At 46.4% G+C, this 15,614-nt stretch overlaps 1 long non-coding RNA gene across 18 annotated transcripts in view; it reads left to right on the plus strand.

Annotated features, from left to right (window-relative positions):
- The window catches only part of LOC102899405, a 142,533-nt gene that overhangs the window by 96,903 nt on the left and 30,016 nt on the right, over positions 1-15,614 (plus strand). For 15 of the 18 annotated variants that reach the window (XR_006595163.1, XR_006595168.1, XR_006595158.1 and 12 more), the window contains 2 exons: positions 143-304; positions 6,748-6,880. This is a non-coding gene — a long non-coding RNA (uncharacterized LOC102899405). Of the gene's footprint in view, positions 1-142; positions 305-1,026; positions 1,141-6,747; positions 6,881-9,447; positions 12,350-12,654; positions 12,995-15,614 lie in introns of those variants that run through there. The other 3 variants (XR_006595160.1, XR_006595159.1, XR_006595155.1) reach the window with 3 other exon arrangements.

A 15,614-nucleotide genomic window follows, 5' to 3' on the forward strand; every position in this document is an offset into this window, starting at 1 on the left:
CCCAGCTGCTGGGGGGTAAGTTATCTGGTCAGTCTATAGGTTTGATGTCGCCTATGCTTTGTTTTGTTTTCTCTCTACTTTTCCTTTTGATTTTCTGAGAGTGGACACTAATTTAACTCTCAGCTTCCTCTTTTTTCCTTAGGGAATCAAACCAGGTTATTTTTGTTCATGAGATGGTGAAATACACTGAAAGCAGTGAGGGGGGGAAAGGCGTGAGAGAGAAAACGCCCGCTGCTTCCACTGGGATCCTTGCTGGCTGTTCCTGAGTTTTCCATGGAAAGCACTTAGATACTCAGAACAAAGGGTAAGCTGCATTATTCTTTTAGAACCAAGAGGGAGGAGCCTTGGGGATTAGCTGGTCCAAACCTATCCATTTACAGATAGGGAAGCCAAGGCTCCCAGGGGTGGAAGGCAGGAAATAAGGAGTGGTGCATGAATGGGGGGGAGATACGGTTTGGGAAGGATGAGCAGGCAAGGGGCCTGAGGAGGGTGGGAGATGCTGCAGGGTGTTTGCCACATGAGAGATGAGGGGGAGGAGGCCATGCCAAGATGGTCCTAGAATGCCCAGCTTGAGATGTGGCCTCCTCTTGGGGATTAAAGGCTGCTGGAAGGTTTAGGTGGAGGGTGTTGGGTTGTGTTATGCTTCAGAAAGGTCTCTGTGTGGAGGAGGGATGCACTCCAGAAGCTGGAGGCTGGAGGTCCTGGAGGAGGATAAGAAGGCTGGGCAGCAGATGTGGATGGCCGGTTGCGGGGGGTGGGGGGAGGAGAAGACATGGCAGCTTGGGGAAAGGTGGAGCCAGGGCAGGGGGCTCCTGTCTGGATGGGGGGATAAGCCCATCTGAAGGGTGGCACGAAAGAATCTGGAGGGGGAGAGACTAAGGAGAGAGCTGGTGGAGTGAGACCTTGGAGGTGGTGACCCAGGGCCTGTTGAGGAGCAGGGGAAGGCCAAGGTGGCAGGTGTCGGCTTTGACAACTGGGAACCCAGTCTACAAAGGCTGACCTGTGACACCCCTGTTCCCGGTTGAGGTTCTGATGTCACACACTCGTGACCATAGAGGCATCAGCCACTGAGAGGACAAGCCAGACGGGTGATCTCTGGACCCACGGCTTCTGGCTCACTCTCCTGGCTCTTGGAAGGAGGTAGAATCAAGCTGGTGCTGGTTACTGTTCTGTGTTGGTTGATGTGAGAAAGTGGAGAACCTAATGACCAAAATGAAAAAAAAAACCTGCTCCGTGTGTGTCTGGAAGCATGCTCTCCAACATCCCTGCGTTTAATCTGACGTCTTTGGCCGGGTTCCCTATGTGACATGAAGTGCCGTATTTATTTCAGACCCTTTCCAATTTCTGACAATTAGTTTCTTGGCCATTAAGCTGGGCTGCAGCAGGAATACTTTAATGTGCTTATTTATATCTCATTGGTTACATAAGTCCCCTCGTAAGTAAGCGCCATGATCCCCAAAAGTGTCAGCGTGAAAGCTTAAATGGACTCATCAATCTCTCAGCCTGTCTTCCTGGAAGGTCAGCCTTGAGGCAAATTGCAGCTTTGTCACCACTGATCTGATGGCCCATCCACCACTTTTGCCTGATTTTTGAGCACTAGGACCTTAGAACCAATTTGAGGGGGGAGGTGGGTGCAGGAGGGACACGTGGAGAGTCACCAGAGCCTGGTCCTTCAGAGAGCTGGGGCCCACAGCCATGGGGCTGAGACACAGACAGGCTGGGGGCAGATGAGTGGCAGTTGTGGGAAGATCTTACACAGGGAGGGACATGGTCAGGCTTCCCCGAGGAAGACCATTTCGGCTGTATGGCGCAAGGTGCATGGAAGGGAGGGCAGGCGGCAGTCCTGCTGAGCGTGACTGGCTCCAAACCCCCATGAGAGCCAGCTGAGACCAGCTTCATAATTTCTGAGCCCACTTCAAAGTGAAAAAGAGAAGCATCTTATTCAAAGTTTGAGGACAATGGAATATCACTCAGCCATATAAAGGAATGAAATACCGATGCGTGCCACCACATGGATGGACCTCAAAAGCGTTACACTAAGTAAAAAAAAGCTAGACACAAAGGGTCACACATTGTATGATTTCATTCATATGAAATATCCAGAAGAGGTAAATCCATAGAGACAGAAAGTAGGTCAGTGGTTGCCTGGGGCTGGGGGCTATGAGATGTGAGGGGTGACTTAATGGGAAGGGGGTTTGCAATTGGGCTGATGGAACCATTTTGGAGCTGGAGAGAGGTAGTGGGGACACACTAAATGCTACTGAATGGTACACTTTAAAATAGTTAATTTTATGTTCTGTGAATTTTACCTCAATAAAAAAATGTATTCACTGGGATTGGGATGTAGACATAATTTGGGGGACTTCTAGAGTGATATTGTGTTTTTTTTCTCAGCATTTTTTTTTTTTAGAGAGAGAGAGAGAAAGAACAAGCAGGGGAGGGGGAGAGAGAGAGAGAGAGAGAGAGAGAGAGAGAGAGAGAGAGAGAGAGAGAGGGACCCTCAAGTAGACTTCACGCTGAACGTGGCTCAACCTCACGACCCTGAGATCATGAACTGAGCCAAAATCAAGAGTCAGACGTTTAACTGACTGAGTCACCCGGGCGCCCCAAGTGATGTTGTACTTCTGACCCAATAGACACACAGCCAAATTCTTCCAAAAGACTTAATTTCTTGATAGGGCCCAGAAGTTCTTTTACACTTTTTAGGTAAACTGTCTTGCTGTTGTGTGTGTGTGTGTGTGTGTGTGTGTGTGTGTGTGTGTGTGTGTCTGTGTGTGTATGAAGATCTGTTGATTTACAGTAGTAGCTACTATGAATATATAGTAAGTAGCTTGGACAGTTTGGATGGATGTCATGAGTTCCGTGCCAGAATTATGTGTCATTAGCTACTCTAAATTCACCCAGTGTGGAAAGAGAGAGGCTGGTGTTATAGCAGCCTGAAGGACCACAAGGGCAGTCTGTGAGCTAAATTATGTAGTCTCAGTCTCTTATCTGATACATCACAGGGATTCGGGAGTTACAGGAAAACTTCCCTAAGTGCCCTGATGATCTTCCAGCCCGAATGAAATACTTGGAGTGAAGGGAGGTCGCTACTGGTGGCAGCAGATTACTCCAAGGCTGAACATTTCAATGCCTAGAAAGTTTTTATTTTCCTGTACCCGAAAGGTACCTCTCTTTGGTTTAGACCCACGGGTCCAATGTTTTCTCTGGGGCACACTGGTTACCCTTCTGCTGGGAGGTGACGATAGGAATCCCGTCCCCTTCTTCTGAAAGCTAAATATCCCTTGTTATCTTGCAAGCTTCTTCATGGGCCGGTCATCCTTCCTGGACACACACTGCCAGGGAAATGTGCTCACATCCGTGCTCTGACCTGGTGACCTAATCTCTTGCCCCCATCCAAATGCCCTCCTCTTCCCCTCTACTCAGTCTCCTTCTCGGGGTGCTGCCCCCTCTTCTTTAGGCCATTTTACACAGAGGCCCTTCTTCTGATTCTTTACTCCATGGTGGGGCTTGTTGGTCTCCTAGGAAAATAAAACCCTGCCCTGTGCGAGGCACCCTGACCTTGCTGACTCTGAAAGAGAAAGGGTCAGGGATGGGCTGAATTGTGCCCCCTGCCCCCAATTTATATGTTGAAGTTATAACCCCCAGGACCTCAGAATGTAACTGTATTTGGAGATGGGACCTTTAAAGTGGTAATTAAGGTAGAATGAGGTCATATGGGTGGGCCTTAATCCCCTAGGACTGGTCCTTAAAGGATTAAGACATAGCAGGGGCGCCTGGGTGACTCAGTGGGTTAAGTGTCCGACTTCAGCTCAGGTTATGATCTCATGGTTCATGGGTTCCAGCCCCGCATTGGGCTCTGTGTTGACAGCTCAGAGCTTGGAGCCTGCTTTGGACTCTGTGTCTCCCTCTCGCTCTGCCCCTTCCCTGCTCACGCTCTGTCTCTCTCTCTCTCTCTCTCTCAAAAATAAATAAACATTAAAAAAGAAGAGATTAGGACATAGATATGCACACACATGGAGGAAAGACCATGTGAAGACACAGGGAGAAGGAGGCCATCCGCAAGCCAAGGAGAGAGGCCTCAGCAGAAATCAACTTTGATGACACCTTGATCTTGGACTCCTAGTCTCCAAACTGGGAGGAATTCACTTTCTGCTGTTTGGGCCATCCTGTCTGTGCCAGCCCCAGCAAACTAGTTATCAGAACCTCCCAAACTGGCCTCTTCTCCTTCTCAGAGGGGTCACTCTCTGCACGAGCTCCACCCCCCACCTTCCCAGGAAAGAGAAGGTGATTTCTTCTTTTTTCTTTAATGTTTATTTCTTTTTGAGAGAGAGAGACACACACACACAGAGTGCAAGCAGGGGAGGGGCAGAGAAAGAGGAATCTGAAACAGGCTGCAGGCTCTCAGCTGTCAGCGCAGTGCCTGACATCGGGGCTTGAACCCACAAGCCATGAGATCATGACCTGAGCCGAGGTTGGACTCTTAACTGGCTGAGCCACCCAGGTGCCCCAAGAGAAGGTGACTTCTCACTGAAGCAGAGAAAACCCTGATCCCAGAAACAGAAGCATAGTCTAAGTTCCTAGTAGGCTGCCCACTGGATAAGTCATGGCAAAGCTTTGGCAGTGTTGTTTGCTTCTCCAGGAATCTGAAGCCTAATTTTAGTGTCTTGTTTATATAGAGTCTCTCAACCCCTCTTTGGACTGTGGGGTTATGGTCCCTGGGTGCCCAAAGTGGCAGGTCTGACCTAACTGCTAGATTCTGATGGAAATTGGATCTAATAAGGCTACCAGCCGGAGCATTCTGGTAAACAACACAGATTTGGCCAGACTCTATGAATGCTTCCAGATGCTTGGGAAGTTGGTTCCCAGACATCACTCCCCATCAGCACTGGATGGTGGGTCTGCGTGGGACCTGACCTCCAGAATGCAGCTGGAAGGAGGTACCTGGGGTGGGTTTCAAGCACTGGTAGCTTGGAGTTCCCACCCAAGCAGAGTAGTAGCCACATAGGGTCTCGCATATGCCCTCAGGGGGTCATCTCTCTGAGGTGCAGTGTTCTGAAGCTCTTATTAGCTGGATGCCTGGGCTACATTAAGAGCAGAACAAAGTGCATCTCTCTGTGGCTTCAGTCTAGATGGTGTCTCAAGGCAGGCATTGATTATAGAAGTTGAGAAAGGCCAGTGCAGAAAGCAAACCCAGCCCTCTGATTGGCTGTGCTAAGTCACCGGGAGCAGACAAGATGGAAGGATGGGAGGTGGGGTCTAGAAGCCAGGGTCCCAGGTTGGACCCTTATTACTGACAGCCAGCTTCCTTCCATGTTCAGTGCTGTAGGGCAAAACTAAATGTCTGGGTTATGGGGCCTGTTTTCTTAAAGGAGCAAAGGGCAGATGTATTAATGTCTGTTTGTGCCAAATGCAAGAGGTAGGAAAGAAAGCGAGGGATTCAAATAGCCGGGGGTGGGGATGTTTGACCTAGCTGGGGCTGGGAGATTTAGGAGGAGACAGGAGGGTCAGCAATGTGCCCATAACGGAGCGTCTCCATCACTCGCCCCTCAGGCTGAAGCACAGCACTGAGCCCGCTTTGGGCACTACTGAGTATTAATGAATGGGGGGTCTGACATTCTGTGCATGTGGAGGCTACCTGAGCTGACACCACTAACCCAGATGAGTTTTGTGGCTGCTGCTGTTGTCATCCTTGGGGCGCATTAATTAAAATTAAGGCAAAATGTGGTGTGCTGTGTACATCTGGTGAAACTGGGAGGTTTTGCCTGGCCTGACTGCAGGTTCCCCTTTCCACTCTGCTTCCACAGTTCAGGTACCCTTGCTGAGCAACCCTCCTTCTCAGGGGGACCGGGTGCAGTTCCCTCTTATCCCTGAATAGCAGGTTTCAATTCCCTGCCAGATCGTGGGGTTATTCAAGGAAGCCAATCACATCCTCTTGTGGGAACCAAGGGTCACCTCACTCTCTTGATAATACAGGCCTGCCACCCACAGCCCTTGGTGGCGCACTTTGTCCTGGCATACGATGCCCATGTGGCCTTGTGTGACATGCAGTGTCCTCCTCACCTGGGCCGTATGTGTGATCAACACATTGCCGTCAAGCGTATCTGTCCAGTGTCGAGTGTGGTAAATTAGCCATCCATCCCCATGACCCTAGGGCAGGAATATCTCCCCCACCAACGGAGTGGTTGAGGCATACTGTCTCCCCAGCCATGCCTAACAGCTGTCATGTTAGGCTCTCTGGAGAATGGAACTTGTCTTGGTTTAATTCAATTAAACCTTAGAGCTGCTCAGACCAAGTTCCCCTTGGGCTGGGCCAGAGGGCACCACTTAGGGTCAAGCCTTCATGCTTTCACCTCTGAGGTTAGTCCCTGCTCCTTCCCTTGATCCAGGGCCCAACACCAAGCACCCCCTGAGCTCTGCTAACAGTCCATGGGCCGCCCTCCTTTTCTTTTCTCCTCCGAGGCACTGATAAAAGAAGACTGCTGGTGGCTGTCTTGGTGTGCCAGCATTCCCATAGTACAGATGCTTTTTGTCTAGATGCGTGAATGACTGAATGAGCAAGAAGGAGTAATAATGGTGTAATAGGGAATTTGGCTTACCGCTTCCTGGGGGTGTGTATTAGTTGTGATGAAAGGCACAGCACAGCAGGTGCTACTGGTACTCCGCCCACATCCCCTACACTCGCATGCTGGTGGCTTCCTATGGCAAGATCCTGCAACTCTGCCTGAGGGTTTTCTCTGGTTGCAGATACTTGCTGGTGCATGGGGCATGTTGAAATACCAGGGAAATTAACCCCTGGGAGCAGCACTCAACCGATGATGCATAGAAACTGGCGGGTAGAAGTTCAGCTCTCTCACCCCTTGGGAAGAGTAACTCTAAGGTATGTTCTATGTCTGCATCGAACAATAGAAATATAATGTGAGCCATAATTGTGAGCCACCTATGTTCTTTTAAGGCAAAAAGAAATTATCACATAAGATCAGTTTTAATACTATATTTTAGCCCAATATATTCAAAATGTTGTCCCCTGAATACATAAATGATACAAAAATCATCAATGAGATATTTTACTTTTTTTAAATATTAGGTCTTCAAAATCTGGTGTGTATTTTATAGTTACTCTATATCTCGATTTGAACTAGCCACACTTCAAGTCCTCAATAGCTCCACGTGGCTCGTGGCTCCCATCTTGGCCAGCATGGTTCCCTATCATCTTCTTTAAGCAAAAATCTTTAAGCCAAAATTCCCCACAGTGGTAACCTGTTCATTCATGTCCCCCTATTAGCTTCCTTCCTTTCCCTAAATTATTTCCCCACTCTCCAGCTAGAGGTTCCTAAAAGCACCTCCAGAATCAGGGTCTGCTTTGGGTGATCCCTTCCTAAGATAGACAGTCATGACACCAAGCATGCTCTGGAGAGTAGCACCAGGACTCCTGGGTGAAAATATCAAGAGAGTTATTTGAGCAGCACCAGGGCCATTCATTCATTCATTCATTCATTCATTCAAAATTATGTATTGAGCTCTTTCTATGTGCATTGCACTGTGCTGGCCACTGTCCAAAAGGGGAATGGGTATGAAGCTTCCTACTACAAGGGGAGTTCAGGAAGATTCAGACTGGCTTCTTGCTGGAGCAGCTCCACAAGGACTTTATGAATCAGACTAGGATTTTGATCACGTGCTGTCTGGCATCCTTTCCAGCCTATAGGCACTGCCTTCCATGATTCATCTGTGCCTCTGAGAAGCTTCTCACGTTGTTAATTGCCTGTCTTCCATGGCATGCTGCTCCCTAAAGCTGCAAATCAAGGTTTTTGTGACATTTCTTCTCTAGCAGTGACTTGTGATTAGGTTGTTGTTCCTAAAAAAGGTTCATCCCTCATCATCTTTGCAATTTCCCTTTGATTTTCTTGTTTGGCAAATTGCGGTTCTCCAGATAAAGACTGGGTTCAGAGCCTATTCACTTTCCCCCTTCATTACTCAGCTGGAAAACACACCTAAGCCTCCTGTTGCTGGAAGGGACCTCAAGACCATCTGGTTCAATGTTTTCATTTCAGAGATTGGGGGACTGAGGGCTGGAAGGGGGAAATTACTTGCCTAAAGCCCTGTGGTGCAACAGCAGTGCAGCTGGTATGGAAGGGAAGTGCCTGAGGTCTCTGTGGTCTCTTCCCAGCTCTTGGCCTCAGCCATCCTAGCTGCCATCCGTGGGGCTGGCCCAGCCCAGGCCAACACTGTGTATTGGCATGCATCACTGGCTGGGAGGCTGAATGCGCCCCAGGAAGGATCTAGGGTTGTTCCTGATGGGGGAGAAGGAGGTTAGTCCTGAATTGCCCTGAAGCTTTTGGAGGAGGCCACACAGTAGTTAGGACTTGAATCAGGTTTCTAGCTCCTCCTCTGATGGCTGTGTGACTCTAACTGGGTCTCCTGGCCTCTCAGGGGATCAGTTTCTACTTCTGCAAAGTGGTAACAATGACCACAATTAACTGTTATCACAGTTTGATAAATCCTTGTCCTGGCCTGCAAGGTATGGCCCCTGCTGAACTCAATGATTCTCTGTCATGCCATGCTGCCCTTTGGTCTCAGGACTCAAGCCTCTTGGACTTTTTCTCAGTCCTCCAAGCAAGCTGGAATTTTCCTGCCACTGGGCCTTTGTCTATACTATTTCTTCTGCTATCAGTGCTCTTTGTACCTTCTCTTTAACTGCTTGTCTACTTAATGGTTGCTGATCCTTCAGATCTTAACTCAAGAATGACCTCAGAGAATACTTCCTGGACCCCCAGATGATTCTGGGCTCCCTGTTACATCACCATGCATCTCTCTCTCTCAGTGCACCTGTCTCAGTGCTTCCTTACACTCTCATTGGTGGGATTATCTGATTTTTGTCTGTCTCATGCACTAGTCTGTAAGCTCCATGAGGATATTCTTGGCACTGAGCATCAGGCCTAGCAGATAGAAGCTGCACAGTGAATATTTTACTGAGGTTTAAATGTTAAAATCCTTTTGAAATATAATTGTTCATCTAATCCTTTGAGTTACTTTGTAAGGGAGGTATTATTATTGTACCTTGTGGCAGAGACAGTATTGCTTACTAAAGATCCATTTGTTTTCTTATATTTCTTGGTTTCTTTGGAATTAGGCAGAGCCAGGTGACTAGTTCTGGCCAATAAAATATGAGTGGGAGTAATGCATGTCACTTCTGAGGTAGTTAGAAGCCTGCTCTAATTTAGTTCTTCTGCCATATGAATATAGATGCCTGTGTTTCAGATGGTTCAGCTACAAGAGGGTACAGATTCTCAGTCTGTGTGATTGTGTTGAGCAGAGTTCTTCACAGGCTCACCTTGGATATTATGAACAAGAAATAAGTTGTTGTAGTATAAAGGCATTGAGTTTTGAGCCTTGTTTGTTATGCAGCATAGCTCAATTTATCCTGACTAATACACTCCCATTTTTCAGGTAAGAAAACTGAGCCCCAGAGAGGGGTAGTGACATGCTCAAAGTCAATGGAGTTATGGCCAGAGCTGGGATTCCACTTCTGGTGGTCTCATGGGTTCATGTGGACAAAGGTAAAAGTAGACTGAAAACTGTAAACTACAGTGTGAAAGATGAGCTTGCTAAGGTGTTTTTCCAAAGGTCTGGTCTAGGGGAAACAGGCTCCACATTGCAGGGGGTGGAGGTAAAGATACAGAGATGCCACCATGGGCCTGCTGGTCTGGAGAATCTTGTGCTACCCTCCAAGTCTGAGGCTCTTGCCTCATCGAGACTAGTGGGTGGCATTTGGTGGCTATGAACATTGTGGGTGAACATTGCCCTACTTCCCAGTCCTCCCTTTTGTCCCCATCGTGGGGCTCTTTTGTCCTAAATGCCATAAGACCTATGTTTTTGGGGGTCAATTAGTTCAACTCTTTACTAGCCATTGTGTCTCCTGGACCACATGCTCAGCCAGGGGTCACCCAATCTATGTGGGAGCACATTCCGCATTTTCCAAACCAGACTGGAGATTAGTCAGACTGCCCAGACTAGACCTCACACCTCCTTTGTTCTCCATCCCAGCCTCATTACCAGCTGTCACAACACAGATGCAGATCCAACCAAAAGCCTCTCAAAAGAATTGAAGTGCATTATAGGCAGAGGAAATAGCTTGAGCCAAGGCAGGAGATTTCAGAGAACTTGGTGTAGCAGAGACAACAGTTATGAATGAGTATTTTTAACTTTCCCTGATTCTATGGTAAGAATTCTGGCCTTCTTGGTCACCTCCTGAGCTCACCTTTGTTGTTCAGAATCCAGGTAAAGTAGGAAATGGGCAGAAGGCACTAATGCTGTCAGATGGTTGAGATGGTTTACGTGGTGAAGAGCTAATATGGGAATACATGGAGGGGTAAGAAATAGAAAAGCCTCATGGTTGGGAGGTTGAGAGTGAGGAGAGAGGGTGAATTTCGGGGGAGATGCTATGTGAGAGATTGAAAGCAGCAGTGAGAGGAGGTTTTAAAGATGCTTATTGTGTGTTAATGCATGTCTCCCTTTGAAATTCTTAGACATGCTGAGCAAATATTTGAATACTTTAAATTACTTTTTGGTTCCTGGATTGTTTCTTTCAATAGAACATTATGTTGAGACTGGACCACATAATCCACATCCATACTTGGGTTACATGATGTCAGGATCATGGTTGGGGGTGATAATCAGGGCAGAGAATATAAATATGTGAAGCTGTAGGGGATGATAAGAATCTTCAGAGCAGTGACAAGTTCATTTGTATTCCCTAGGGCATCTAGGTCACCCAAGTCCTGCCTGCTGCTGTATTCTTCACCTAGTGACTGTATGTGGGAGTAATAGTAATAATATTTGCTCACATTTACCATGAATTTACCATATATCTGGAACATTTCTAAGGGCTTTACCTATATTATCTCAGTAATCCTCACAGCTACGCAATGAAGCAGGTATTATTATCATCTGCATCTTATAAATGAAGGAATTGAGGCATGGAAAGGGTACATGATTTACCCAAGGTTATGCCACTTGGAATTGATGGAGCCTGTATTTGAATTCAGGTAGTTTAACTCTTAATAACTATGATAAGGTTCAAAGCAATTGTTTTTAAAGGGTGGAAGGCTTTGGAAATCTCTGCAACATTTTTCTTATCCTTTTTTCTTTCTTCCTTTCCCCTCCTCTCTCTCTTTTGTGAAGGACTTACCATAGAATTATGTGAATTTATTGGATTTATAATATGGTTTACAGAGGCAACAGTTTTAGTTAAAGAAAATTGGCTTCCTTTTCAAAATGTCATGTTTCTCATTTTCTCTCAGCATCTTGGGCTTTTTTCAAGCTCCCCTCAGCTCCTAAGTCATTCAGAAGCATGCTTCACAATTAGAATGCTAGAAACCCTCAACCAGCCAATTTAGGTTTTGTGATTTGTTCAATAGGACACTTAAAATAAACCCAGGAGTTGATTGTGAAGGCGAGGAATGAGTGGGAGTTAGAAGGAAGAGGCAAAGAAGCAAATGTGAGGTAGTTGGGTGTCCACAGGGATGAGGGGCTCCGTTCTCCACCCATAAATGATTCAACCATCTGTTTATATGCCCTTCCAAAGGTACACACATCTTAATTTATCCATCCTTCCATCCCTCCTCCGTCCATCTATCTTTCCATTCATCTATTCAGTTATCCAACCAGATCCCTGTGTATCCATCATCCATCCATCTTAGCTTTTGGCTCATTCTGTAACGCCTCAGTGCAGTGATGCTCACACTAGTTCTCAGGAATCCATCTGGAATGGCTGATCCACTACCATTTGTTGAACATCCTCTGCATACTGAGAATTGTCCTAGAGAGTTTATAAACATGAAGGTGTGTTTGTGTTCCCAACATTCCCAACAACTCTACAGAAGTGAAGCTCAGAGGAGTTAAATATTTTTTCCAAGATCACACAGTTAATGAGAATCAAAATAGAAACAGAGAAAGTGAAGGGGGAAGGCTGGGAACTGGCACAAGGTTTGCTTCTAACGTGGGATAGGGTCTTGGGGGACTGACTTACAGAAAATAGAGGGGCAGAAAGTTCAGTCAGGTGGGGTATGCATTAGTGTTCAGGGGTATATCAGTCACCTATAGCTGCATAACAAACCACCTCCAAATTCTCACCTCTATCTCCCAGGAAATTTTAAGGATTTGGAGGTTACCTCCTAGGAGCCAGGAACAAAGGCCAGAATCTCTCCTTGGGCAAGGCTTAATTCTTTACCTCATGATTTTATTTTTTTTTAATGTTAATTTATTGTTTAGAAAGAGAGACAGAGCATGAGTGGGGGAGGAGCAGAAAGAGAGGGAGACACAGAATCTGAAGTAGGCTCCAGGCCCTGAGCTGTCAGCACAGAGCCCAATGCGGGGCTCCAACTCACAAACCGTGAGATCATGGCCTGAGCCGAAGTCGGACACTTAACTGACTGAGCCCCCCAGGCGCCCCAGTTCTTTACCACATGAGATTAAAGTTTGAGAAGTGTTGTTTAGGAAGAGGGGTGGAAGAGAGGTGGAATCTTGTTGCTTCTATCCTTGGACATCTTATCCTTTGAGTAAGCTCAGAACAAGATGGCATCTTAACAGCTTCTCTGTCCATGGTTGTTAAATTAAACATTTTTCCCTCGTGCCCCTTTTTCTCCCCCTCCACAGCAGAGTTCCTAGACTTGTTCTTCTCTATGGATCCCTCCCCACCAATAGCCAGGTGAAGCCTATGGATCTCTGCTCAATATAAAGGTTTTAAATGCGTAACAAATACATAGGAATCCAAAGAAAACCAATTATATTGAAAGATAGTTATACAAATGTTAAGAAAAACAATTTTGTGATATCTTGGTAAGTGTGCTTCTTTATTAATGCTTTAACTATCAACCTAGAGGAGAATTTAAAATAGTGTTGAATGTAGGGGCGCCTGGGTGGCTCAGCTGGTTAAGTGACCTTCTTTGGCAGGTCATGATCTCACAGTTTGTGGGTTTGAGCCCCGCATGGGGCTCTGTGCTGAATGCTTGCTCGGAGTCTGGAGCCTGCTTCGGATTCTGTGTCTCCTTCTCTCTCTGCCCCTCCCCCGCTTGTGCTCTGTCTCACAAAAATAAATAAATGATAAAAAAAATTTGTAAGTCGTGTTGAATGTAAATATTTCAAAATATATGACGTATATAGCAACTGTTAGGTGATATGAAAAAAATCCATGGGTTTAAATGGTGAAAGCCCAGGTCTTTCTTCTTCTTTTCTTAAAATGTTTAGGGGCGCCTGGGTGGCGCAGTCAGTTAAGCGTCCGACTTCAGCCAGGTCACGATCTCGCGGTCCGTGAGTTCGAGCCCCGCATCGGGCTCTGGGCTGATGGCTCAGAGCCTGGAGCCTGTTTCCGATTCTGTGTCTCCCTCTCTCTCTGCCCCTCCCCCGTTCATGCTCTGTCTCTCTCTGTCCCAAAAATAAAAATAAAACGTTGAAAAAAAATAAAATAAAATGTTTATTCATTTTTGACAGAGATAGAGAGAGTGTGAGCCGGAGAGGGGCAGAGAGAGAGGGAGACATAGAATCCAAAGCAGCTCCAGGCTCCACGCTGTCAGCACAGACCCCGATGCGGGGCTCGAACCCATGAGCTTATGAGATCATGACCTGGGCCGAAGTCAGGCGTTTAACCGGCTGAGCCACCCAGGCGCCCCTTGTCCTTCTCATACTACTGTGGTTTGTTGCCCATATTCATAATGGAAGAAAATACTAAGTTTCAGTGGGAAAAAAGAGTAATTTTTTTCCTGCCTAAGTTCAAAGATCACTGAATTGTTTCCATAGACCTGTCCAATCCAGGCAAAGAAACTCTGCTTTGAAGTCTCGCATGATATGAACTTATTTTTAACTGGATACTGAATGAAAATTCAATTTGTTTTGAGAAATTTTTGAGAAGTTTGCAAGAGTCATTGAGATAATTGGAGGCACCCTGGAGCTGCACGAAACTTATAACTGGGACTTGGTGTACTGGTGGCTGATGGATTGATGGATAAGTGGGAGGGAGGCTGTTGATGGCCTATAATCCCCTCTTCTGGAAAGTTATAGTGTGTGGCATGGCTCACAGGTGGGCATGATTTTCCTATTATCAGTAATGACATTTAAATTTATTCAACCCAAAAGCACTGGCCCAGTGCCAGGTGAGGGTAGAAGAAAAATAAATGAAAATTAAGAAAAGCTGAAAGAAAACCAACTGTGCACAGCCTTTGGGGAATCCATTTGCAGCCACCCAGAGTCAGTGAGTCCATCTGGATAAAGCCAACATTTCCACACTTTTCAAGACAGAAAAAGAATGGACGAGACCCAAGAGCAAGACTCATGTTTGAAGAAAAGGCATTTCCAGCGTGACCCACAAAGATTTGATTATGCTAATCACTTTTTGCATAATTTTCACTCGCACTGTCAAGCTTCCACTCACAGAAGGGTTTTCCTCTATGTTCCGTTTTAAGGGATGTGAAGGCAGACGTTGGCTGTCGGACGCGTGCCAATGCTGTCAGAGCAGAGAATTTCCTTAGCAACTTGGGGGCCAGGAACCCTTTCATAGTTTTATGTAATTGGCACCAGCCCCTGTCCTGCAGGTGACAGACAGGCTCTAGCGTGGATCCCCCTGGGGATCCAGTCAGGATAGAAGCCTAGTGGTGAGGTTGGGGAACATTCTTATCCAGGCCACTTGAATTGTCAGAAGTTGGACAATGCAGAGGTGAGAGGGAGAGACCTTCCTCTCTCTGCTTAGGCCAACCTGCTGCTTCAAAGTCCGCCTGACAGCCTGCAAACTAACATCTGAGTCACCAGAGCCTTCCTGAAAATCCACGGGATGGAAGCAGGGAACCCTCTGGGGGCACTCAGCCAATGGGCACTGCCCTGGTGTAGGGCTGAGCCCAGCACACAGAGTCCCAGGAGGAGATGTTATCAGTGCTGGAGGGAAACTGAAGGTGCATGTTACCCTTCGAAGGTTGGGTTGCTCCTTAGATGCACTGTGTCCAAGATGGGACTTGACACCATGAATAGTCCATCAGTGCATCCTACTAATTTCATCTAGTTATCTTTGAAATCTGTCCACTTCTCTCCATTTCTACTACCCTCTCCCTAATCCCTGCCACCATCATCCCTCTCCAAGAGTCTAGGATCTAAGTACCTGCAATGAACTCATCACTGATCTATGTCTCACTGTGTCCATTTTGCTGATTTTCCTGTGAAATTTTATAAGCAAAGGAGAGAAAATGCATTGTTGAGTAGCTACTAAGGTTTAATTCTTTAATTAATCCATTCATTTAATATTTGTTGAGTATCTTTGATGTCCTGCAAGCTCTGTTTGGGGCCTGTCAGGCTGGGATGTGTGGTCACATTATCTCTGGTGGCACTGAGTGTTAACCTACAATCGTCTCAAAGTTAAGTATCTCTGTTCTTAGTCGATAATGATTACCAGCGCTTGACCATTTTACTTCTTCTGTGTTGATGAAATGTTGCAAACAGAATGAGGAATTTGGAAAGTAAGAAGAACCAAGACACTATCATCCCAAACTAGCACATGTGAACATTTAATCATTTGCTTTAAATATTTCTTAAAAGGATAAGTAAAATGCTATGCTTCGTGTCTAAGTGCCCTT

Source organism: Felis catus, chromosome A3, assembly GCF_018350175.1.
Source record: "Felis catus isolate Fca126 chromosome A3, F.catus_Fca126_mat1.0, whole genome shotgun sequence".
In the NCBI taxonomy this organism is placed as follows: domain Eukaryota; kingdom Metazoa; phylum Chordata; class Mammalia; order Carnivora; family Felidae; genus Felis; species Felis catus.